The sequence below is a fragment of the Mesocricetus auratus genome, unplaced genomic scaffold, assembly GCF_017639785.1.
Source record: "Mesocricetus auratus isolate SY011 unplaced genomic scaffold, BCM_Maur_2.0 Super-Scaffold_100691, whole genome shotgun sequence".
Classification (NCBI taxonomy): Eukaryota; Metazoa; Chordata; class Mammalia; order Rodentia; family Cricetidae; genus Mesocricetus; species Mesocricetus auratus.
The window spans coordinates 44,268,796-44,295,389 of NW_024429267.1; the positions used below are offsets into that span (position 1 = coordinate 44,268,796).

At 44.7% G+C, this 26,594-nt stretch overlaps 1 long non-coding RNA gene across 1 annotated transcript; it reads right to left on the reverse strand.

Annotated features, from left to right (window-relative positions):
• Positions 1-6,081: 6,081 nt before the first annotated feature.
• On the reverse strand, positions 6,082-13,916 carry LOC110341794. Its single transcript, XR_002383797.2, has 6 exons — positions 13,708-13,916; positions 11,525-11,622; positions 10,663-10,761; positions 10,160-10,501; positions 9,783-9,905; positions 6,082-6,131 (listed from the first exon to the last, which is right to left on the reverse strand). It is a non-coding gene; the product is annotated as an uncharacterized LOC110341794 (long non-coding RNA).
• Between the last annotated feature and the right edge of the window lie 12,678 nt (positions 13,917-26,594).

Sequence of the window (26,594 nt, forward strand, 5' to 3'; positions counted from 1 at the left end):
GCTAGGCCCTCCCACACTGATCACTAATTAAGAAAATGCGGTACAGGCGGTCCCATAACTCCATCTTAAGGAAATATCTTAAGTGAGGTTCCCTCCTCTCAGATGACTTTGGTCCATGTCAAGCTGACATAAAACAGCTCAGTCTGTTATGTGTCCTCTCCCCCACAGCAGAGGTCACACCAACAGAGCCAGGACGCATTTCCATCTCATTTGACTCCCAGGAACTATAATATGTTCTCTCCGCCCTTCTCAAGGTATCTCTAGACTCATGCAATAGAACCCATTCACCAAAGAAGTGTGCCACTACACTCCGTACCATAGAAGAAGGCAGCCATCCTCACCCCCAACTCCTGCAGCTGCTCTAGCTTTGGGTGGCTCAGTCTTAATTGCATGTTGTATTACCTCTAGCAGAGCCAATGACTGCTGCCATAGCAAGACAGCACACAAACCCATACCACAAGAGACAAGGTTAGACCAAGGCAATATTTCCTCCCAAGTCTGACTTGGAAAACCAATGAGTTTAACTGGAGTTATTTAAAAGAGCATGGTCAACTCACAGGGGACTATACTACATAAGAGTCTCTCCTTCTCAGCAATGGTTAATGGTTTAGATATCCTTAGGAAGGGACAGAGCCTCCTGTGCCTCACGTGCCTAGTGAGTGCCATCCCCTTCCATGAGGAAATGGAAGTGGACCAAATCTTATGACAGCCCCATGTAAATGAGGACAGCTTCTCTAATTCAAGACAATGATGATCCTGTCCAACCCTGAGGAAACAATCATGCAACACCAAGTAACAGGAAAGCAAGAAATTAAATAAAAAGCTGTTGAGTACAGAGAGAAAAGGCAAATGAACCACAACTTAGCTCTGAGTCCTTTTCTTTCTTTTTGTGGGTCTCATGTAGCTCAAACTAATTTCAAGATCACTATGTAGTGGAGGTTGACCTTGAATACTTGACACTCCTGATTCTAACTCCCAAATGCTGGGATTATAGACACACACCATTAGCTCTGGGCTTCTAATTGCTTAGACAAGAATGAAAGACAGTTGTTTGTGTGGTTCTAGTCCAGTGTATAGACCAGTGAACCCCAGAGGGCCATGCCTGGCCAAAGTGGGGCCTGGGAGCCTGGTCTGATGTGCAACCTTCATCCTGAGCTACTCACTCAACCTTTATGAAACTCTGCCTCTCAGGCTATTCCTAGCAATGTAATTCTGTCATGTTAACTAGTTGCCATTGCTTCTGCTTACCTTTCACACTAAGAACATTCAGGAAAGCATTTTTTTGGTTATTAATAGTCATGATTCTCATATGCATAGTTAATAAGCACATGTCAAAGTTTTATTAGATTTATTAATGCAGGCAGGAGCAATTCCATCTGAATCTGAGAACCCTGACTTGCATAGTCAGTGGCCAAAAGAGTGATGAATTAAGGGTAAATCAGATATAGTATTGATTAATTTCCTATAAGACAACAAAGCCCTAATCTGAGGGTTTAGCACCTGTATTGGATCAAAAAAATGTTTCTTTTCAGTTCAGTTCAACTTATCCTCTAACTCTTCTGAGATGTAAAATGCATGCGATCTAATCAATTGTGGATGGTAAGTCAAAGAAAATGACAGAACAAGTCAGAACTTGTTAGAAAGCACCTTAGTGTGGCATTAAAGTGCCAGGCACTCACCCTATTACTTCATCCCCAAATTTTACATAATTTTATTTAGCAGTTTCCTTCTTTTCTTACAAATCTGCTCTCTCAAGACACTGTTATAGGGATGCCCCATTAGAAGAGTCTGGGGATATAGTTCAGTTGCTAGTTCTAGTGGTTTGAATAAGAATGGCCTCCATACGCTCATCTGTCTGAATACTTAGCTTCCAGTTGGTGGAACTGTTTGGAAAGAATTAGAAGGTGTGACTTTGTTGGAGGAGATGTGTCAGTTGTACTGGGCTTTGAGGTCTCAAAAGACATATGCATTCCCAGTTGACTCTACTTCCTTTTTGCTTGCGAGATGTGAGCTCTCAAATTTTACTGCCACCATACTTTGCTTGGTCATCATGGACTCTAACCCCTGGGAACCCTAAGCCAAATTAAATGCTTTATTCTATAAGTTGTCTTGGTCATGGTGTTTTATCACAACAATAGAAAAGCAGTAAGACAGTAGTACTGACCCAGCACACACCAAGCCCTGGATCTGACTCCCAGCACCCCATAAACTGGGCATGGAGGCACATGGCTATACCCGAGCACTTTAGAGGTAGAAGAGGGCAAGGCCAGCCTAGACTACATTAAAGTCATGTCTCAAAAAATTTATAGAGACTGAAGTGAGATGGTTGTTCTTCTAGAGAACCCAGGTTTGGTTCCCAAATCATAATTCCAGTTCTAAGAGACTCCTCTACTGGCCTCCACAGACACCAAGCACATAAGTAATACACAGCTACATATGCAGGCAAAACAACTATATACATTAAAAAACTTATATACATAAAGAGATGGATGAATTGGATGATTGGATGGATGGATGGATGGAGAATGGATGGACAGATAAATCCCACATACAGACAGTCCATTACAATTGAGGCATATCCATCAGGTTTCCCTTGAATCTCCTGATGGACTTCATATATTGCCCAATTTTTCCTGTCAATAGTCATATGCTAGATCACACATGTAGCACATTTTTGGACTCTACAGACCAAAGAATCTTACATTTGAGTGTTTACCAAATCCTCTGGGGGTACTTTGATTCCCAGCATTAAAATACAGTTCGGTGTTTTTATAACAATTATCTCCCAGTGAGTATAGGTCTTGCCTTCTCTAATCTCTAGACCCGTGGTTTACAACCTGTGGGTCACATATCAGACCCCTTTCACAGGGATCAAATATCAGCTATCCTTTATATAAGATATTTATATTACAGCTCATAACAGTAGCAAGATTACAGTTATGAAGTAGCAATGAAAATATTTTATGATTGGGGGTCACCACAATATGAGGAACTGTATTAAAGGGTTGCAGCATTAGGAAGATTGAGAACCACTGCTCTAGAGCAAATGTTCTCCCATTTCTGATTCTGTCCATTCTTGATTCACTTCCCAGGTTTATTCATGAGGATTTACAATATGGGGTAAAGGATTTACAAACACACACGTTAATACTTTGTCCTTCCTCAACTCCCTCCCCGACAGGAGGGACCAGAACTAAGACACCTCCTCGTCTTCCTAGAGATTTTTTTAAATCCTGTATCGATACAATTGAGAAGGATTAAAGTAAGATGTTCAGAAGTAACAGAGCCATGACTGGGGGTTGAAAAGGGAGACAGAAGCATCCTGAAACTGCACCTCTAGAGTAGACACAGCCCACATGCCACACACCATATGTCCAGGGCTGGGAGCTGTAGAAGGCAGGTCTTTGCAACACAGTGCAGTCCGAGGAACACCTCTCCATTTTGCAGGGTAATGGGAAGGGAGCCACCTCTGAGTATGGCCACTATTATGGAGCCAGGCAGCTACCGCCCACATGGAAACAACCTGAACTCAGGACTCCCTCCTTTCTCCAACTGAGCCTGTGGAGATGAGGAGAGCATTCCAGTCATTACCTACAGTTGAACCAGATGGAAGGAATCTTAGAAGAGACCATGACACGGAGAGGAAAAAGGTACAGAAAAGAAACTGAGAGCAAGAACTCTTCCTGCTTTTACCACTGTGATCCTGGGCCAACTGGTCTACCTGCTCCTCATTTTTTTTAATCTCCACAGTGAAAATAATAATTCTGATCAATCACATAAATTCATCATGAACTTGGAGTGAGTTAACATGGATAAGACTTAGGAACAGAACTATTTAACTCCATCCTCTTGACTGGCTCAAACCTAAAAACCTTCAGGATGCAAGTTTGACATCCTTTGGTTTGCAAAAGACAAAACTTCTCAACATCATACATAAACAGGAATCAGTGTTACCCCATTGGTACAGGGGTTTTGATTGTTTTGTCTTCTGTGTTTGTTTCTGTTTGTTTTCTAAGATGTATTTTTATGGAGCTGGAGAGATGAAGCCATGGTTAAGAGCATTGACTGCTCTTCAAGAGGTCCTAGGTTCAGCTCCTATATGGTAGCTCACAACAATCTATAACTCCAGTCCCTGAAAATCTGATGCTCTCTTCTGACCTCTGCAGATAACAGGCATACACATGGTACACATACATACATGCAGGCAAACACTTATATAAACAGAATAAAAATTAATATTTCTTTTAAAAGCTAAATTGAAATTCATTTTTATTATTTTTAATTATGTTTATGGGTGTGTGCATATGAGCCTCTAGAGTCCTTGAAGACCAGGACATGGGACCCTCTGGAGCTGGAGTTGCAGGTGGTTATGAGCTGTCTGATGTGGGTGCTGGCAACAGGAACTCCTGTCTCTAAACCACTGAGTCAGTTCTCCAGCCCCTGGGCTGTGTTTGAACTCTGTTCTTTGGCAGAAGGTTGAGTGCCTCATATCTGGCTGTCTATATTCAGTCTTCTGATGACTCGCATTCCTAACAGATATTCTGTGCAGCTGAATATCTCTCTTAACCTCCTCCATTGCACAGAACACTATTCCATAGACAGCTGTGGTTGTAACTATCTGTTACTCTAACACTTAAGAGTCAGAGGCAAGGAGACCATGAATCCAAAGCCATGCTGAGCTATACAGCAAGTTTCAGGCCAGCCTGGACTACATAAAATCCTGTTTCAAAAAAAGTACACAAAAAACACATTTCAGTGTATTAATAAAATGTTAAAATTCAGATAACCCTGCTAGCCAAAAGTGATCTCAAAGGCCCCCTTTTAAAGGAAGTCTTCCTAGTTTTGTGCTTTAAAAGCTGTTTGCTTCTTCTGTGGCTGAAGATGAGGTGGTGCTGAGCAGTGGGCTAAGATGAAGGGGTGAGCTGGCCCTGGGCCTCAGCGCTGAGAGCATCTCTGATAGAACCAGCACAGGCCATTGGCAGAGCTTCCTAGGCAGGTCTTTTCTGAGTCCCAAAGATAAAGGCTGATTTCCAGCAAATTCCAGCCTCTGTCCCAGACTTCTAAGCACAAAAGATGTCAGTCTCTCCACAAATCTCCTTCAAAAGCTGGATGGAAGAGCTAGTCACCCCAGGAACAGTAGGAAGGTTCTCTTGATCCCATATGAGCTGGGGACCAGAATTCCGGCAGGCACAATTGCAAGGACACGGACACAGACTGCCATCTGCTGACCATGTTGTGCATAGCAGAGGCCACGTCGTCCCTCATTAGCTGCTTCTTCCCCAATCATCCCCTTTTCTCCTTTTCTTTTTTTTTTTTTTTTTTTTTTTTTTTTTTTTTTGGTTTTTCGAGACAGGGTTTCTCTGTGGCTTTGGAGGCTGTCCTGGAACTAGCTCTTGTAGACCAGGCTGGCCTCGAACTCACAGAGATCCGCCTGCCTCTGCCTCCCAAGTGCTGGGATTAAAGGCGTGCGCCACCAACGCCCGGCTTCCTTTTCTCCTTTTCTAATTTGAAAAAAAAAACGCAGGTGTCTCATCCAAGCCCTAGATAAAAGAAGTTGGGGATGATCGGCTTCTATTCTGTATGCATGCTGCCTACAGCCCTGTCTGGTTCCAAATTTCCAGACTCCTCCCCACTTTGCAGACAGGACAATGGAGGCTTTGGAAAATGTGAGTGTGTTATCTACCAATCTTGCAGCACCAGAAAGATAGGGATAAGTTTGAAAAGCACTCCATAAATTTCAGCATCCACTCAACAAATATTCCTGGAGCATTTATTTTCAGTTCTGAAGATGCAACAACAAAGGAATAAGGCCCACTCGCTCATGCTCTCTGCCAGGGTCTCACCAACTTCCATGGCTCAGAAGCACTTGGAAAACTGTCGGAGTTGCTCATTAAATCTGTGTGTTCTGGGATCAAACCCAGAGCCTCACACATGCCAGGCAGGTGTTCTGCCCTGGAGGTACATCCCCAACCTTGTGACCTTATTAAAACACAGGTGAGCCGGGCGTTGGCAGTGCATGCCTTTAATCCCACCACTTGGGAGGCAGAGGCAGGCGAATCTCTGTGAGTTTGAGGCCATCCTGGTCTACAGAGCGAGTTCCAGGACAGCTTCCAAAACAATACAGAGGAACCCTGTTTCAAAAAAAAAAAAAAAAAAAAAACGTGGGTGAGAGAGACCGCACTTCCAGGGTCTCTGAGACCTGGGAATCTGCATTGTCATGAAGTTCTCAGGTGCCATTGGTGCTGCTGACCCAGGAGTTGTATTTTAAAATGATTAGCCAAACTTCGTATGGTGATAGGACAAGCCTGTAATTTCATACTCCGGAGGCAGAGAGTGAAGAATCACCTAAGTTCAAGGCTAGCTTTACCTGTAAAATAGAAAGCTCCAAGCCAGCAAAGTAGACATAATGAGGACCTGTCTATGTACACACAGTGCAATATTTTTCAGCCTTAAGAAGGAGGAAATTGGGAGCTGGAGAAATGGCTCAGCAGTTATGAGCTACAGCTAAAATTCCTCCCCTGAGAGAGACAAATGTCTACCCCTCTTCCAAAGGTCGAATTCCACCAAAGCTCACCCAGAGGGATCAGTGAGTTTCCTAAGCTTGCTTGCTTACAGTAGATGCAGGGTTGTGGCCACGCACGTGGGTAACTGTAAACATCACTGGAAAGGGATTAGGCCATCCTCGTGGGTAACCATAAGGCAGCTCTGGAAAGTCTGTATCCAGCAGAAATGATGGCACCCCCACAGCTGTGCAGGTGGGACCCCTCCCCTTATTCCTTCCCACCCACGTCCTCTAGCCTGAGACCACGGGCAATTAGATGGAAACTGCATACACCTGGTTGGGAGGGGCAGCGGATACTCAGATGAGGGTCCCTTGAGCCTCCCTACACCTTCCTTCTATGAGGGACAGTAAATAATTAACAGGCCCAGCTGTTAATGATCATTTCTCACAGGCCCAGCACAATTCCTGGAGACATGGCAATTCAGGTCAGAGAATAGTCCTGGGCAACCCGAGTGATTACTGCTCTTGCAGAGGACCTGGGTTCAACTCCCAGTACCCACAGAGAGGCTCACAAAGTGCCAAGAAATCTGATGTCCTCTTCTGACCCCTGCAACCATTGTACACATGTGGTCCACATACATATACTCAGGCACAGGCACATAAGTATTAAATAAATGTAGAAGTTTTAAATTTTTTAAGTAGAAGAAAACAGGCTGGCAAGACGGCTTGGTAGGCAAAGGTACTTGCCACCAAGCCGTGATGACCTGAGTTCAATCCTTAGGACTCAAGTTGTAAAAAGAAAAACAACTCTCAGAATCTGTGCTCTGAGCCCCCACCCTCCATGCACACAAGTAGGTAGATGTTAAGATTTTTAAAGAAGGAAGTGGGGTGAAGAGTAGTAAGAAGGGGCAGGAGGAGGCATGGCGGTGGAGTAGGAGGAGGGGAAGAGGGAAAAGATGGCAGAGGAAGGTAGGAGGGGCCAGAGGAAAGCAGGAGGGGGAAGTAGCAGGACATCTGAAACAGCGTGCATGGAACTGGAGACATTTTGCCTGTTGAAGTAAACCAGACACACAGAGACAAAAACTACATGTCCTCACTTCGGCATGGAATCCAAAACATTCAGATGCACAGAAGCAGAGAGCAGCATAGTGGCTACCTAGGCTGGAGAGCGAGGGAATCAGGAAGTGATGGTAAAAAGGCACAAATCTCAGGCAGGGGGATTATTCTTTTTGGTTCTTCTGCCCAGTTTACTGAATAATAGCTGACAAGAGAGTAGGACACATTTCAAAACTGTGGAATGTTCCAAATATTCTCATAACAAAAAGTGTTTAAGGCAGTATTCCCTTTAACTAGCTTCATTATAGCACACTGTATTCCTACGTCCTCATTGCTTTGGGCCCCATCAATTTATACAACTGTAAATTGCCAATTTACAATTTCAAGAGATTCATTAGCTACACTTCTGTTCCACAGTGGGAGCAGCAAAGCAAGCTCAGCACTTGTCAGATAGCAATTAGTGATAAGAAAACAGCAAGCAGTGAGGGAACCCAGGCTGGGAGGGGAGTCCCCTGATTTTTGACAAGACAGAATTTGAGGAGGAGCATGAAGGGAATTGATGTGAGATGCCCTTCTGTATGCTGTGAATATGTGTTGCTTTTATTGGTTAGTGAATAAAACTGTTTTGATCAATGGCCAGGCAAAATATAGCTAGGTGGGAAATCCAGAGTTACAGAGAGAAAGAAGGCAGAGTCAGGGAGATGCTATATAACCGCCAAAGGAGTAATATGCTGGAGCATTACCGGTAAGTCCCAGCCTGGTGGCAATGCACAGGGTAATAGAAATGGGTTAATTTATCAGAAAGATCTAGCCAGGAATATGTCTGAGCCATTGGTCAAACTATTGTAATTGATATTAAGCCTCAGAGTATTATTTCATAAGGGGCTTGTGGTAACTGATGGGAGGGATAGAAAACTTTCAACTACAAGTAGTTGATGAGCAAATCAAAGTTGTGAGGACCAGCTGGGCATTGGCGGCGCACACCTTTAATCCCAGCACTCGGGAGGCAGAGGCAGGCAGATCTCTGTGAGTTCGAGGCCAGCCTGGTCTACAGAGTGAGTTCCAGGTCAGCCTCCAAAACAATACAGAGAAACCCTGTCTTGAAAAAAAAAGTTGTGAGGACCTCAGGTGATGGGATTTCTTTCACAGTGACTGCCTTCTGTGAGTAACTTTCTGAAAGAACCAGAATAACCTTCAGAAATTACGTGGCATCACACCTGCCTACAACTGTCTGCCAAAGCCATTGAGATAACATCCTCAAATTCCCAAGGAAGGGGCACAGCCCCGGACTCTCAATGGGATGTGTGGTGGTTTTAAAGAAAGTGGCCCCCAAAGAGGGTGGCACTATTAGGAGGTGTGCTCTTGTTGAAGTAGGTGTGCTCTTCTTGGAGGAAGTGTGTCACTGTGGTGGTGGGCTCTGAGGACTCATATGCTCAAGCCTGCACAGTGAGTAAACCACTTCCTGTTGCCTGCCTATCCAGATGTAGGACTCTTAACTCTAGCATCATGTGTGCCTGCACGCTGCCATGTCCCACCATGATAACTGACTAATCCTCTGAAACTGTAAGCCAACCCATTAAATGTTTTCCTTTGTAAGAGTTGCTGTGGCCATGGTGTTTCCTCACAGCAATAGAACCCTAACTAATACAGGATGTGTGTCTAAGAATTTGCAGACAATACTTCTACAAAGGAAGTAGAGCCTGTACATATGTCTCAGGAAGAGAGAGAGAGAGAGAGAGAGAGAGAGAGAGAGAGAGAGAGAGAGAGAGAAAGGAAGGGCTAAGGAGGAAGGAAGAAGGGAGGAGAGGGGAAGAGGGAGGGAGGGAGGGAGGAAAGAAGATAGATCTCAAAAATTGAATCTTAGTTCTGTTTGTCCTCATCTCTGCCCTTGGCAATGTTGCTAAACAGTTGGAAGATCTGAGAGCAAAGGTTGGTGTTAATCCGGAAACTGGGACTGGTGGGCACAGACAGCACTGGAATGCCAGCTGCTCAGGAGGCTGAGGGATAATCACAGGCTCGAGGTGTCAGTGAAAAGCAGCTCTCACCTCAAAGGAAGACACAGATGTTTTATTCTAGAGCCAAATATGAGAGATACAGCCAAGAACATATTTGGTTTCTCCAAATACCATGTTCCAATGAGGTAGTGATTTCATGAACTTTTTATCGTAACAAGACAAGGAAAATCATACAATAATACACTACACAAACACATCAATGTGCATACCTCAGGTGGGAGTTTATAGCAAAGTGGAAGGTACTCTGCTATTGTCCTCAGATGCTGTCTGGAAGCAGTCTTGGCCCTGTGGTTGGTGGAACTAGGGGTCTGTTCATACATTCGAGGCTCTACCTAATGGTCACAAAATATGTTAGATCATCAGAGAGAACAATAAACGGGCTAAGATGGATTGGCAGAAATGGTATACAAAAATGTTGTCTTAGAAATCTCTTATGCGCCTCTCTTTGACTATCACACTACTGAAAGAGTGGGTCCCAAGAAAGTAGGTTCCCCAGGGATCTCTGGCTGGGAGGAACAGTGTCTGGGACACGCAGAGGAGAAACTTGTCTCCAGAAGAAAGATTACAACATGTTAGGTGATCTTACCGGAAAGACTTGGAGATGAGGGAATGGTGGACAGGGAGTCACACCTTGGCTGGACTACCTAGTTAAACATCTTTCTTACACTCCAGAGATGACAGGGTGGCAGGATAGTTACTGGGTCCTCTTCCCCATGTGGCCACATTAAATAAATCTCCTTCTTCTGCTTTTCACTGTAGAGAGCAAAGAGCCTTGTCCACACACATGAGCACAGGAGAAGCCAAGAAAGTTAAACACGAAGTTCACCTCTTCACAGCAGTGAGGTTTGAAGCTGCTCTTCCTGGAATCTAGGAATGGTGTCCTTTTACTACCTGGTGATCCCAGCTGCAACACTCAGGAGAGCAGGTCCTGCACCTCGCCAGGGCAACACAAAAGAGCCAACATGTTAGCCCAGGTGTAGGTGACCATGGGAGAGCTGTCCTCATTTCCTATCTGTGGGACCAACCTTATAGCTACCCAGGCCCAGACCCAGAGTTATGACTTGGCCTTCCCTGAGCATGTTACGAGACCTGATCTGCAGACCCAAAGCCAAAGGATCTCCTCAACACACAGTGGAGTGGGATGTTCAGGAAGAGTCCTGGTGGGGGCCTTGAACCGGATCAATGACTCTGCAATGAACACATGCAAGTAGAGATGAATGGACAAAGGAGTGCTCAGCATGACTTGTTGGGTAGCACTGCAGATTCTGTGATGAGATTATTAATTCCTTCCCTTTTTAAATTTTTTCTCATTTTATTTTCTTACTTTTTTTCTCTTGAATTTTGTTTTACTCAGAGTGGGATGCAGGGGCAGAAGGTGGATGTGAAGAGACAGGGAATGAATGGAATCAAGATACATAATGTGGCCAGGCCGTTGGTGGCACACACCTTTAATCCCAACACTCGGGAGGCAGAGGCAGGCAGATCTCTGTGAGTTCAAGACCAGCTTGGTCTACAAAAGCTAGTTTCAGGACAGCCTCCAAAGCCACAGAGAAACCCTGCCCGAAAGACAAAAAAAAATACATAAAGTGAAAACATGTTTAATAAATAAATGTTTTTTAAAAATTTTTTTAAAACTCACCAGTTTCATTTGACATAAAGATAATAGTTATTATGAAGCAACATGGTCTCCGCTTATCTTGCTTTGAATCTTCAATTTAAAAAGAACCACATCACTGAGATCCCCATGAACCATAATATTTACCTCTGAAATCATTGCCTTATCCTTCTGATATGTTTTGGATATAGAATGTCCACACAGGTTCATGTGTTGAAGTCTTATACACCAGCTGGTGTATAAGCATTTGGAGATGCTAAAAAATTAGGATATGAGGGTATGATAGAGAAAGTAGTTCACTGATTGAGTGCCCACAAGATAAATGTTGGTACCTACCCCTTTCCTGCCTCTGCTTTTCCGGTGTCATGATCTGATCAGGGGAGTAATTCTCTTCTCTTCAGCCCTTCTGACATAGTATTCTCAGTTATCATGGCCTAGCAACCATAAAAACTACTGATCTGAATGGAACACACTGAACCCATGAGCCAAAATAAATATTCTTCTTTAAACACACACACACACACACACACACACACACACACAATCTGGTGATCCTTTGCTGTCTGATAAGACAGGCTCTGCCTTATCTCCTAGAATTTGCATTTTTACTTATCCAAGACCTTTTCCCCTAAATCTTGAGCATTGTGTTTAAACCATAAAACCCACTCTTATGAGGGAGATCATTTGTGCTGTACAACAGCCTAAGTGACTTGTATGTTATCTTAGAGCCATGCCAATCCTGACACCCATAGGTGTTATGTTTACCTCAATCAAGCTCCCTAGACCCTAAGTCTTGGGCACTATCTCTGAGTCAATGGTACCCATTCTTGTGAAAGAAGCCAGATGTACTTTGTAAGGAATCTCAACGTAAACATGTCTTAAATTGTTGTGCACTTGGGACTGAGTTAATTGTTATCTAAATATTTTTTCAAAAATAGTGCTGTGCTTAAATATGACTAAAGCAAATGATCTGGGCCAGATTCTAGAAGTCCTGGTCCAGGCCTGATTACAATAAAATCAGGCTGAGCCAAATTCCATTTTTGTCTTTTCATGTACAGTTTTTTCCCTGTCTTCTGAAAAGCCTGCAAGGGACTCACCACATTTCACTATTAATTTGGCTGTTTAATTGGATTGAGGACGAAAGGCTGAACCTGGCTTGTTGGGGTACCACTCCCTAGTCTACATTAAGTTCCACTATAGGAAGATGTCTGTGGAAGTTGCTATACCCACATACTTACACTCTCAAGGGCAAACATATCCACATGCTTTGCAACTGAAATTTACCTCTGCTTTTTAAACTGAAATTTAAACAAATTAAAAACCTGCTCCCTATCAACCAGGCCTTTTCCTGTTTCTTAAACTACTTGAATCACTCACCTGCCTGGACATTCACAAGAACCCTAGATTGTTCAATGAAATGAATTCAAACTCCTTCCATGAATAAATGAACAAGCACTTACAAAGAAGTGATTATTGAAAGGTGAATGAAAAATGAAACAAAAAGGAAGGAAAGAACATGACTGCTCCTAGGTATGGTGGAGGAGAAACTTTATTATGTGGGAGAGCATAGCCAAAGACAGGGGCATCTGAGAGTCCAGAGTGGACTGAGCTGGACCATGTGTGGAGAGGGGACAGAGGAAGGGAGCTGAGGTGCAGCAGCCAGGAGGCCCAAAGAGTAGATGAAAGGACCAGGTAACCAAAATGGTTGGATTACATAGGGAAGGGTAGCTAGAAGAAAAGCAGCCAGCCCCTGGGCTGGAGAAATGAGGACAGGGTGTTGGGTATGCTGGCCAGAAGGGCTCTGTCACAGGCAGGAACTAAAGAACATAGGGAGAACCTAGCAGCTGGGTCCAGGTCCATTCTGATGTGTTAAGTAGGCACCTCAGCCATTTGTCCCAGGTTTGAAACCTAACCAAGGGAAAAACCAGGAGGGGAATCAAGCAACCTCTCAACAGCATGAGACATGTGGGAGAGAGAGTTGCTGTCTACTTACAAACTTGGGATATGTATAGAACGAAAAGGCAGGGGCAGAAGATATAGAAAAGTTAACTAAGGGTAACCAGGGAGTGGTGAGTTAAGAGACTATCAGGGAATTCATAACCATCTCCCCGTGGCCAGCCATTACTGGAGTTTGAAAGTGTGGGAATGGCAGGAATCTAGAAAAACAAGTTACTCTAGTTAATACAAATCACTGTAGTTTTGAGAATTAAAACCATTTAACCAATAGGAGCTTTACAAAATGCTGTGGCCCTTGCCACAATATTGTAGCCTCATTAGCTCTCCCTCAATTTTTTTCTCTCTGCTCCACTTAAGACAAATTTATCCCCCCATACCATACTTTGTTGTGTGTTGTCTTCCAAATTATATTCTCTCAGCTTCCCTCTGCCTTTCTTAATTCTACCTCCCCTTCTGGCCTAAACCGATCATCTAATATTCTTTGTGTCAACCAACTTTTCATTACTGTAACAAGATGCCCAAGATGAGCAACTTCTTAGAAGGAAAGGTTACTATTGCTTCACCATTTCAGAGGCTTCATTCAAGGGTCAGTTGGCTCATGCTTCTTGACCTCTATGGCAGGAAGTGATGGGGAGTGTGTACTGAAGAAATGATGCTCACTTCATGTTGACCAGGAAGCCAAAGAGCAGAAAGAGAAGAAACAGAAGGTGCAATAATGTCATACTCACAGACAACACACACACACACACACACACACACACACACACACACACACACACACACACACACACATACACACACACACACCACCACCACCACCACCACCACCACCACCACCACCACCACCACCACCACCACCACCACCAGGCCTTAACTTCCTTTCCCTGGGCTTTTAAGGGTTCCATCATCTCTAACCATTAACACATGAGATTTCAGGAATCCTTAGCCAAACCTCGTAGTCCTATGCTTCTACATCCACAAGTGCTGGAGTTACAGGTATCTGCCACTACGAGTAGCTGGAGGGCTTTAAATGCACTGCTTGTACCCACTCTGAGTTTCCAGCTCAGTGCATCTGAGTTGAGGCCCAACTAACAAGTTGTGGATGACGCTGAGACTGCTGGTCTGGGTTCTGTGATATAAGGGCTGAAGCTGAGGAAGGAGACAAGCTAGTTAACTTTCCTGGGCATCCGTTTACTTACAATAAAATCACATCAAAGAACTGGTGCACTGCCAGGTGTGGTGACACACATCAGTAATCCTAAAACTTAGAGAATGGAAGGCTACAGGAGTTCAAGGCCATGCCCAGCTGGTTTGTTATTGAGACAGAGTTTGCTATGTAGCTCAAGCTGGCCTTGAACTCTCAGAGCCCCACCTGCTTTTGACTTTTGATAATTAATTTAATTAAATATAATTATATCATTCCTTTTCCTCCAACATTTTCTGTGCCCCCCAAACCCTTTCAAACTGATGGCCTCATTTTAATATATGGATGATGGATGGATATAGGTATGCATGTATATATGCATAAGTATATAAATATAACTTGTCTAGTGTTGCTTCTGTGTATATGGTTTCAGGTCTAACCTCTTGATATTGGATAGCCAATTAGGTGATTCTTTTTTAATTAATGTTTTGGTGAGACTCCAAACAAATGGGTTCCATTGTGACTTTTCATACATATATATCAGTTTACCTTGTTATTTTTCCAAATTGCCTTCCTCTTCTCTCCTTTCTCCCTTGTTGGTCGTACTCTTTCCCCGAGTGGTCTTTCCTGCCCTCGTGTCACCTAGATTCCATGACCCTCTTTTGTTCCCTTAGATCTCTTTCTCCCTTCTCATGGCCCCCCCTTCTTCCATGAGTTGGGTAGTAGACACATAGAAACGTAACATAGAGATAACATATATACATAGGCATGATATTTGACCTTCTGAATCTGGATTATTTCACTTCACAAAATGATCCAGTTCCATTCATTTTCTGGCAAATGTCATAATTTCACTTTTCTTTGCAGCTGAACACAATCCCGTTGTGTGCACATAGCATATTCTCTTTATACATTCACTTGTTACTGGGCCTCCAGGCTGATTCCTCACTGCGGCTACACAGATGTGCCAGCCCCTCCACAGTGTGCTGTCTTAAACCCTTCAAATACACAGCCTGGAGCGGTACTTCGGGGCCATATGGTAGTTCTAGTTTTAGTTGTGGGGGCTTGGGGGAACAATTTTATTTGTAATATTCTCTTATGCTTTGACATTAAAATATAATTACATAATTTTACCCCTTGCCCTTCCTCTCTACAACCCCTCTCATATATCCAACTCTCTCAAATTCATGGCCTCCTTTTCTCTAACTGCTGATACATTCCTAAATATATAAATATAATCTGCTTAATCCACATAGTGTTACTTGTGTGTTTGTTCTCAGGGCTGATCATTGGATACTCAATGGCCATTTGGGAAGCCCTTCCCTGAGGAAGACCATTTTGCCCACTGTCAGAATTCCTTAGTCTGTAGTTGTAGAGTGAAGTCCCTTTCAGGTTGGCATATCTATTTGTCTCATCTTTGTTGAAGTATTCTTTTAGGCAGTCATTTCAGTGAGAGTCCATGGGTATAGCTTCTCTGACATCTCTTTTTTTCCCAACATTTTTTATTTAAATTAGATACATGCTTGCTTCACATGTCGATCCCAGCTCCTTCTCCCACCCATCCTCCCTTGCCCCTCTACCAGCCCCACCCAATCCCCACCCCCTTCCCCAGGGAGGGTGAGGCCTTCCATGGGGGATCTCCAGAGTCTGTCACTTCGTCTGGGACAGGGTCTAGGCCCTCCCCCATGTACCCAGTCTGAGAGAGGTTCCCTCCATATGGAATGGGCTCCCAAAGTTCATTTGTACGCCATGATAAACAATGATCTACCACCCAAGGCCCCAGAGATTGCTGAGGCCTCCTCACTGACACCCCATTCTGGGGGTCTGGATCAGTCCCATGCTGGCCTCTCAAGAATAGCTCATGAGACAGCAGTCCTCTGACATTTCTAGGAGACAAAAATCTCAAACTTCCTGCTCCTCTGGCTCTTTCCACCTCCCCCCTTCCTAGGAATCTGCATAGTGATTACCACAGTGACTGTTCAGTTTACACTCCTACCAGCAGCATGTAAGGCCGTGGTTCTCAACTTCCTAATGCTATGATCCTTTAATACAGTTCCTCACATTGTGGTGACCCCCCCCCAACCATAAACTTCATTCATGACTGTAATTTTACTACTGTTATTTAGGGTTGTTTTCTCTAGTTCTGTGAAAGTCATTGCAAATTTGTTGGGGATTGCAATGGATCTATAGATCACTTTAGGTATTACAGTTATTTCACAATATTAAATCTACCAATCCGTGAGCATAGGAAGTCTTCCAACCTTCCAGTGTCTTCTTCAATTTCTTCCTTAAGCATTTAAAAATTTTTACTTTAGATTGTTTTCGCCTTCTTGGTTAAGTTTGTTTTAGGTATTTTAATTGTATTTGAAGCTACTGGGATATATGTATTCAAGCAAATGGGATTTTTTTCCCAGCCTCTCTCTCCACTATTGGTGTATGAGAAAGTGTTCTGTGTGTTTGTTTTGTTTGTTTGTTTTAGAGACAAAGTCTCTAAAGCCCCAGTTGGCCTAGAACTATGTAGACCAGGCTGGCCTTACAGATCAAGCAGCCTCAAACTCACAGAGATCCATCTGCATCTGCCTCTTGAGTACTGAGATTAAAAATGTGTGACACCAAGTCCAGCAAAACCACTGATTTTTCTATGTTGGTCTTATTGTCTTTTTAAATTTTTTATTCATTTATTTTATTGCAAGGGTGATGGGGTTTCTGCAAGCATCACAACTAGCAGGGAAACAATCCTCATGAGGTAAAGAATTAAACTCAGGTCAGTATCAGGTTGGCAGGTGCTGGGTCAAAACTTCCAGAGTCTGACCTCAAGGTTTATATTTCTTTCTTTTTTTTCTTTTTTGGTTTTTTTTCAAGACAGGGTTTCTATGTGTAGGTTTGGAACCTATCCTGGCACTCGCTTTGTAGACCAGGCTGGCCTCAAACTCACAGAGATCCACCTGCCTCCGCCTCCAGAGTGCTGGGATTACAGGTGTGTGCCATCAATGCTTGGCTTAGGTTTATATTTCTTACACATTTAAGCACAGTAAAACTTTGGGGGAAAGTATCCACGTGACAATCCTCACAACAAAGTTTCAGGGATGGCTACATCAAAACTCCCTTGCAAAGTACACCTCTCTAGTAAAGCACCTGTGACCTTCACCATAAGGAAGAGTTCTGTTGACAGGGTGAGGATTTATAACAAGCATAAGGATGGAGTCTGTTGTTGAAGAATGCAGTACATCCTTCATAAGGATGGGTTCTACCTACTGAGAGATAAAACTCAGGATTAGGGCCTCAACAATGCTCAGGATTTCAGGGTGATTCAGGAAAAAGCTGGTTATCAAATAGCTAAAGGTCACCAGGTATTAGACAACATCCACTCCAGCCTTCCAGGTTAAAAAGCATCATTCCCTTCCCTTGAAGAAGTTAGGTATTTGTGTCTAACAGCTCTGGTTCCCCTAATGCTTTCTCTAAGCCATGCCTACATATGGGCGTCTTGCCTGGATGCATGTCTATATACCACATGCATGCCTAGAGCCTGCAGAGATCAGGAGATGCCAGATCCCCTGGGACTAGAGTTACAGATGGTGGTGAGTCTCTAAGTGGATGCTGGGAATCAAACCATGGTCCTCTAGAAAAGCAGCCAGGGCTATTTACAGTTGAGCCATCTCTCCAGCCCCTTATGTTGATTTGTATCCTGCTCCATGATAAACAGCTATGATAGCCAGGATAGCTGTTTTCTAACTGGTTATTTTATTGTAAAGTCTAGTAACTATGATGTCTTAGTTAGGGTTTCTATTGCTGTGAAGAGACACCATGACCACAGCAACTCATATAAAGGAAAACATTTAACTGAGGTAGTGGCTGACAGTTTCAGATGTTTAATCTATTATCATCATGGTGGGGAGTGTGGCAGCATCCTTACAGTGACACACTTCCTCCAACAAGGCCACACCTACTCTAACAAAAGCACACCTCCTAATAGCCCCACTCCCTTGGGGCTATTTTCTTTCAAACCGCCACATATGACAAAAGTCAAAATATCCTGCAGTTTTCTAAACTGTCTTTCCTTTGCTCTTCTCATAGGAAAGGAGGCAGGAATCTAAGTGAATGAGTGTATTTGTTACTTTTCTATTGCTGTGATAAGACACCATGACCAAGAAAAGTTATAGAAGGAAGGGTTTATTTGGGGTTTATGGCTCCAGAGGGATAAGAGGTATCACCATCGCAGTGGGGATGTATGGTGACAGGAACAACTGAGCGCTCACATCTCAAACCTCAGGCAGGAGATCAAACTCAAAAACTGTTAAGTCTCGCCCAGTGACACACTTCCTCCAACAAGGCCACACATCCTAATCCTCCCAAAGCAATGCCACCTGCTGCAGATCAAGTATTCAAATGCCTGAACTATGGGGACGTCTCACTCCAACCATCACAAGTAATTGCAAAACCCATTTTAACTGTTTTTTAAATAAGAATATATGAAAGGCCAGGCAATGGTGTCATATGCCTTTAATGCCAGCACTCAGGAGGCAGAGGCAGGAGGATCTCTGAGTTCGAGACCAGCCTGTTCTACAAGAGCTAGTTTCAGGACAGCCTCCAAAGCCACAGAGAAAGCCTGTCTGGAAAAACCAAAAAAAAAAAAAGAATATGTGAAAGAATGCCAGAGTTGGTGGAATCCTGAGCTAAGCAAAGGATGCCCCTTCTGTGTAGTCTAATCAACCATTGTATGTATGGGTGGTGAGTGTACATGTGTGTCCTTGTGCATACAGAAACTAGAGGAAGATGTCCACTATCCTGTCCTATCCTTATTCCTTCAAGACAGGATCCCTCACTGAACCTGGAGCTAGGCTTGTCGTCAAACTCCAATGATCCTCCATCGATGCCTCCCCTCAGCACTGGGGTTACCAGCACATGTGGCCAACCCTGGCTTTTTACAGGCATGCTAGGATCCAACACATCCTCATGCTTTTATACACTGAGTACCTTACTGACTGAACTATCTTTCTAATCCTGGATCTGGAAGGTCCTAAGGTAGAGCCAGCTCTGGATGGGGATGTGGGGGAAAAAAGAATCAGGTGGACAAGCTGGCAAACCACTTAAATTTGAAAACAGATGCTGAGAAGAGGAGCCATTCAAATGGCAGCCTTGGGGCTGGAGAGATGGCTTAGTGGTTAAGAGAGCTGATACTCTTCCAGAGGACCTGGGTTTGGTTCCCAAATGGCAGCCTTGGCAATGGTGGCATGTAGAGCTCTATTCAGAGGATTCTGGTACCAGTTAGATAATGTGACAGCTAAGGACAAAGTGTGGATGTATTAGTTCTTTTAGAGCAACATCATCTAGAGTCAACATTTAGACTCATTAATAAGACTGTTAAAAAAAAAAAAAACAGCTGGTGTCTGAAGCTGGAACGATGGCTCCGAAGTTAAGAGCACTTACTGTTTTTGCAGAGGACCTGGGTTCCTCTCCCGGCACACACATCAGGCACCCCAAAATTACCTATAACTCCAGGTTCCCAGAAGTTGGTAGTCTGCAGCTAAGGAGTTCAAAACTAGTTTGTGTTATATAGCAAAACCCTCTGTCCGAATAAACAAACAAAAGGCCTTCTCTACCTGCTTGCATTTCCGACAACATCCCAAACCTATCCTGTCTGCAGAAGCTGACAGCTGGAAGTTATTTTTATAAAGAACTCATAGGAGAGCAATTTATAGACGAGGAAGTAGAAAAAATGCCATTTATTTTAGCATCATAATCCTCTAAATGCTGTTTTAGAGTTCTTATTAATGGTTGGTAAATGCTTGCCCTTTTCACAAAGATTGTGACTGTGGTCAAATAAGCTGCACAGGTGATAGCTTCAAAGCAGTGGAAAGGCCACTAGTGCCACCTAGAGGCCACCATGAACCCACACTGAGTGAAAAGCTAGAGGACAGTTCTTGGGGTAGCAGAATGTGACAAGGGCAATGACAACTGCAAATAAAAAGGAGACTTTAGGAAACACAAGCCAGTTGTTTGATGGGTTTTTTGTTTGTTTTTTGGTTTGTTTGTTTGTTTTGTTGAGACAGGTCTCATGTAGCCCAGGCTGGCCTTCAACTGTCTATGTAGTCAAAGACGGCCTTGAACTCCTGATGCTCCTATCTCCATCTCTGTACGGCTGGGATTATTCAGTGCTGGGATGGAATGTGGGGTTTCATGCATGCTAGGCCAGCACTCTGCCAGCTGAACTAAATCCCTGCATCTTCAACCCTTGGAGTTTTGGGGAGTATGATGACTATTCTTAGTTATCAACTTCATTACTCCTGGGATTAACTACAACCCAAGTGGCTGGGCACACCTGCAAGGGATCTTTTCCTTAATTAACTTTTTCTCAGTTAAATTATTTGAAATGGGATGGCCCAGTTTTATACTGGATCCTTTGAGGTGGGAAGATCCTCCTTTAATCTGGGCCACACCTTCTGCTGGCAGCCTATACAAAAGCCACGAAAGAAGAAACGTGCTCTGTTTACCTGCTTGCTCTCACTCTCATTGCCAAGTCCATTTCTCACTAGCATTAGAGCCTACATCTTTGAGATTCCAGTATATACTGAAAACCAGTTGAGACATCCAGTCTCGTGCACTGATTCTTGGGCCTTCCGTTAGTAGACAGCTATTTTTGGACTAGCTGAACCACAGCCTATAAGCTGTTACGATGGATGGATGGATGGATGGATGGATGGATGGATGGATGGAGAGAGAGAGATTCATTCTATCAGTTATGTTCTCTAGAGCAGCAGTTCTCAGCCTGTGGGTTGTGACATTTTGGGCAAACCTCTATCTCCAAAAATATTTACATTACAATTCATAATAGTAGCAAAACTGCAGTTATGAAGTACCAACAAAAATAATTTTATGGTTGGGGTCACCACAACACAAGGAACTGTACTAAAGGGTCACAGAATGAGGAAGGTTGATATTTATGACTCTAGAGAACCCTGACTAATACATCTACCATGCCCAGTTTCATTTTTTTTTAATTTTTTAAAACTGGACCATTATCACCAGCTTTGTATTTATCATTATCATCACCACCATCTCCATCCTTTATGCCATTGTTACCGTCATTATACCTTCACTATATTCACCATAATCATCTTCATCACTACCACCCCCAGAACACCATTACTATTACCCCATCACAAGCACCACCATCACTGCCAATATGATCTCCACACCCTCCACTCCCATATTCACCACTAATGTTCCTCAGCACTCTGATTAATCTCAGTACCATCAGAGCCACCCCCTCCATCACTCTTAGAATGCTTATTTCATGTTACTATTTCCAACACACTCAACATTGTCTCCTGGAGAAAGGAACCATGTTCACAAGGCTCAGGAAGTAAACAAAATTTACAGGACACAGGACGTTCCTGGATCCTACCTCACCCCAAAGTTATGTAACATAGCAATTGCTGGAGAAGAGACTCCCTTACCTGGTGAGCTGTGCAGAGATCTCCAGAGATGCAGCCTCTGAGTCTTTGCCCATGGTAGCCTAGGGTCAGCCTGTCAGCCAATGCAGATGCTTTGAATCACTCATGTTCCTTGTAAGTAACACCGATAGACTTCCTGGTTCACTAAGCTGGGCTTGCGTGGAACTGTGCCTTTGATCTGTCATCACTGCCTATCTAGGGTGATAGGCATTTGTTCATGTCTCTCTGGGAAATCACCCACCATCATCACCATCATTTCTTCCATCATCACCATCACTTCCATCATCACCACCTCTACTGGCATCACAGTTACCTCCTCCATGCCCATCAGAACCCATACAGTACCATCCCTCATTCCAGCAGGTCACTGAGTTCCATCCCAAGTCTAATCAGTTCTTCTTACCAAGAAAATACAGTATTAGTTAAGCTTCACTGTCATGTCTGTCACAGCCAAATCTAAACATTAGCTAATGTCACCTTTCCGCACCTAATCTTAACATCAGTCAGAGCATTTGGCTAACGAACTCTTACAACTGAGTTGTCATTCCTCCGTGACACATCACTGTGGTGCCAATTCCTCAGGACCCTTTGCAGAAACATCACCTCCAACCCCAGCAGTGATTCTTTTAATTTTTTTAACTATGGAGACTGTTTAATTCCTTTTGATTTTCTTCTTAAGCATATAAAGTAATGGACTTTTAACATCTTCATACATGTGAAGATTGGATCACCCTCCCATGTCCTCCCTCCATCCTCTTGCTGGTCCCTTCTTTCCTGTAAATATGTTTTATTTCATGTGAGATATATGTATTTTGCATGTACTTTTAAAATCTAGGTCTTATATATGAAAGCATATGATATGTCTTTCTTTTATCCCACACATTATCCTCTCTTGTTCCCTCCCCCTCCTTGTAGACACCTTCCTCCCCCAACAAATCCTCTTTCTATATAAACAAACACACACACACACACATTTAAATCCAGATCCCACATGAGAGAAATTGTGGCTTTTGTATTTCCACATCTGGCTTCTTTTATGTAACACAAGGCTTTCCAGCTCTATTTGTTTTCCTGCAAATGGCATCAATTCTGGGTGGGTAAACCTCCGTGCTGTATATATACATGTATCACATTTTCTTTAGCCATTCACCTGTTGATAGCACCCAGGCTGGGTCCACGCCTTAGTTATTGTGACTAGTCAAGCAAGTACTGAACGGTAATTAGAAAAGTGTCTAGGTCTCCTTGTAGTCTAACAGACATGGCCCTGAGAGTGCAGCCTAAGACACAATGCCTTCCTCTTTTCTCCCCAGCCTGGCTGCCCACTGTGACTCAGACTTCAGGGCATGATGGCCTAAGATCTCTTTCCAAGCAGTAAGTTTGGTTTTTTGTTTGTTTGTTTGGTTGGTTGGTTGGTTGGTTGGTTGGCTGGCTGGTTGGTTGGTTTTTTGAGACAAGATTCTCTGTGTAACAGTTCTGGCTGTCCGGGAACTCACTCTATAAAACAGGCTGGCCTCAAATTCACAGAAATCCACCTGCCTCTGCCTCCTGAGTGCTGGGCTATACACATGCACCAACATCTGCCTACAATAAGATTTTTGTAGAAACCTAAGACCAGAGATTGCTGCTCCCACTTCACAGGTAGGGAGACTGAGGCCCTGAAATGAAGTCCATCGTGAGCACACACACTGCTGGTCATACAAAGCTGGACTGGCATCTGGACGCTCTGTCCATTCCTAGGGCCCTCCCTGTCACCCCTCCTGGTTATACGGCCCTTCCTGGCTAGCAGTCAGAGCAGGCAGCTGCGCCTAGTGATGAACAGGGTGTACTGTGGGGAGGGGGCCAAGAATGAGGAGCAGGTGGGGAAGCAGCAGGTGCGGGATAATAGGACCACCAGGGGAGACCCGGGAGCAGGTGCTGCCCAAGGAGGGGCTGAAGTTGTCATTGTGCAGCCAGCTCTGGTGGGCTCAGGGAAGAAGGGGAATTCCTGGGAGCCCCTGGGCCACCCTGGCTTATGCTCAGAGGTCCTCAGGATGCCTGGGCTCAGGCACACAGCCAGGCCCCTCCCCTGGGTCCCAGCAACCCTACCAGGTTGTCATGACAACCAACACTTTCATCCCTGTCCCTTTGTCTAGTCATGGTTCAGCTTTTGTGAACAGCCATAATTGGGAAATGGGGGGAAGGGGACCAGCCTTAGCTGGGGTGGAGTTGTGAACCCCAGGCAATGGGGGGGGGCTGGAGGGGAGACTAAAGAAAATTAGAGATGTGAAAAGGCTGGGCTCTGCTGCCCAGTGGCCCCCTGGAGCCTCTTCTCAAGCTGCTTGGCCACATTCTCAGAGCTGGGGCTTCCGGCCTGGGAATGACCCAGGCCCAGGCTCTCCTGACCCACCTCTCGGCCTCATTTTTCCCTCTGTGAATGGAGCTGAGGATCACCCCACTCCCCCGGTTGACTGGGGCTCTGAGAAGCAAATGAGCATGTTAACTCCCTGGACGACTGAAGAAACTGAGGCATACAGCAAAGCTGGGCCCTAGTCCAGATCATACCCTCAGTGAACAAATGACAAAGCCCAGGTCCTCAAGGGCTCAGGTCCCCAAGCTGAGAACAATGGGAGAACAAGTGAGGCCCCTTCTGTGTTTCCCTTCATGCCTTTCCCCTCCTCCGTTGTCACCCCTGCATGATTCAGGAGCCCCTGAGTGACTGTAGTCTCCTGTTCTGGACCTTTGCACTCGCATCTTTGTCCACCTCTGAGACCGACCTTGGACAAGAACTAGGAGGTCCTGTGTCACTGGACGTAGGACACAGTGATCGGCACCATCTGAGACCATAAGAAGCCTCTTGGGATCCCCCTGACCTGTGTTAAGGAAACCCTGAGCTGAAGCAGGAGGCAGGCCACAGCCTATGGGATGGGATGGGATGGGATGGGATGGGATGGGATGGGATGGGATGGGATGGGATGGGATGGGGTGTGGTGTGGTGGGGTGGGGCGGGGCGGGGTGGGGTGGGGTGGGATGGGATGGGGTGTGGTGTGGTGGGGTAGGGTGGGGTGGGGCCGGGTGGGGTGGGGTGGGATGGGGCAGAAGGACAACAACAGAGGGGCAACAGGGTAGCAATTGAGATGAGGCAGCAACACCCTTTGTTCTATCCTGGGCTGTATCTTCTGTATTTAGGGGATCCAGGAGGTTTGTCAAGCCCCCTATCCTGGACTCACCACCTCTCCAGTCTTGTGGAAGGAAGGATTCTGGGCACCCTGAACAATGATCTACCATCCTCCAAAGAACCCAGCAAACATTGTAGAATGTGGTCCTCAGAGCCAAACAACTAGCATCTTCACCAGGCCAGCTATCCCTGCAAATGACCAACAGAAGCAGGCCTATCGGCTACTGGAATTACCTCAGAGAAGGAGGGGATGGGAAGGACCATTGGACCCTCACCTGAGAGTCCAGCTGCTCCTGTAAGCCATTTGTGTACAGTTCTGCTGGAGATGCACATGCCTTCCAGTCTCAGGAGGGGCTAGAGTAGATATGTAAACCAGGGAAGGTTAACTGAGGGAACTCCATCTATGCAAATATGGGGAAGCCATCCATCCAAACTAGATGGATGACATCATCAGTGTGGCTGCTTTGGAGGTCACCCATATTCCTATCAGTAACTCTGGTTACATTGCTAGATTTGCTCTCAGTGCTGGCTTCTTTTCTGTCAGAATAGATTCTCTGTAAGATTCTCCCTAAGTAAGCCTAGTAAACTCATTGCTTTGTGGAATCATGCTTTGGTTTGTCACTAAGTCCTTAGGAGGAGTGGGCAGACATCCATGTCTTCCCAGGCAAGGAATTCTCACAACAGCTCAGGAAGGACCCATACAACCACAGAAGCCAAGCATGCATGACAGGATCTATTTGCATGTCCCAGAGTCCCTGTGGGCAGACACTCACATCAGAATGAGCCTGCCTACACCATCCTCAGCTACCACTGAGATCTCTGAGTGAGAGACCTGAGGAGCAGAGGAAGAAGCAGGACCCGCTCCCTCTCCGGCTGCTGCTCTGGCACCCACACCTGCTTCCGCTCCTACTCCTGCTCCTGGCGTGGATGTTGGACAGATCCTGCATCTAGTCACAGTTCTGCTGCCCCAGGAATGTTACATCTCCCCACGCACCTCTTCCTCTCTGATTGGTCACACAGCTATGTGGGGTATAACAGCAAAGTCAACAGTAGTGCTGAGCCTGGGCTAAGACTGTCACTGTGTGACCCAGGCCAGAAGAGGACAGTGCCTACCTCTGCCAGTATACACTGGTATTATAAGCTTAGGACTAGTTATTGACACATTGGCATATACCAAAAAAGGTTTGTACCTATAATGTCATTTCATCTTCACATTAGCCCTCACACTAGAAGTGCAATGGCTATTATGTCCCCCCTTTTACATTTGGAAATGCTGGAACTGAAAGAGTAAGGTATCTTGGGAAAGGCAATCAGCAGACTCATCCATGGCGTCAAGATGAGTAGGAAGCCCACATTGTTCCAAAGACAATACAAACAAACTTGGGATCTGGGAAGATGGCTCAGTCAGTAGAGCACTTGCCTTGCAATTATAATGACTTATATTCAAGCCCCAGAAGCAGCACTAAAAATCCAGGCATGGTGACATACACCTGCCATACACAGTGATATGAGGGTAAGATGGGGGGAAAGACAGAGGGGTCCCTGGAGTTCAGTCATCTTGCCTACCTGACCATGTCCCAAGTCAACCAGACACACTGTCTCAGACGAAAAGTAGAAGGACCTGGGGAATGATACCTCAGGTTGTCCTCTGAGCACCACACGTGTATCAACACACACACACACACACACACACACACA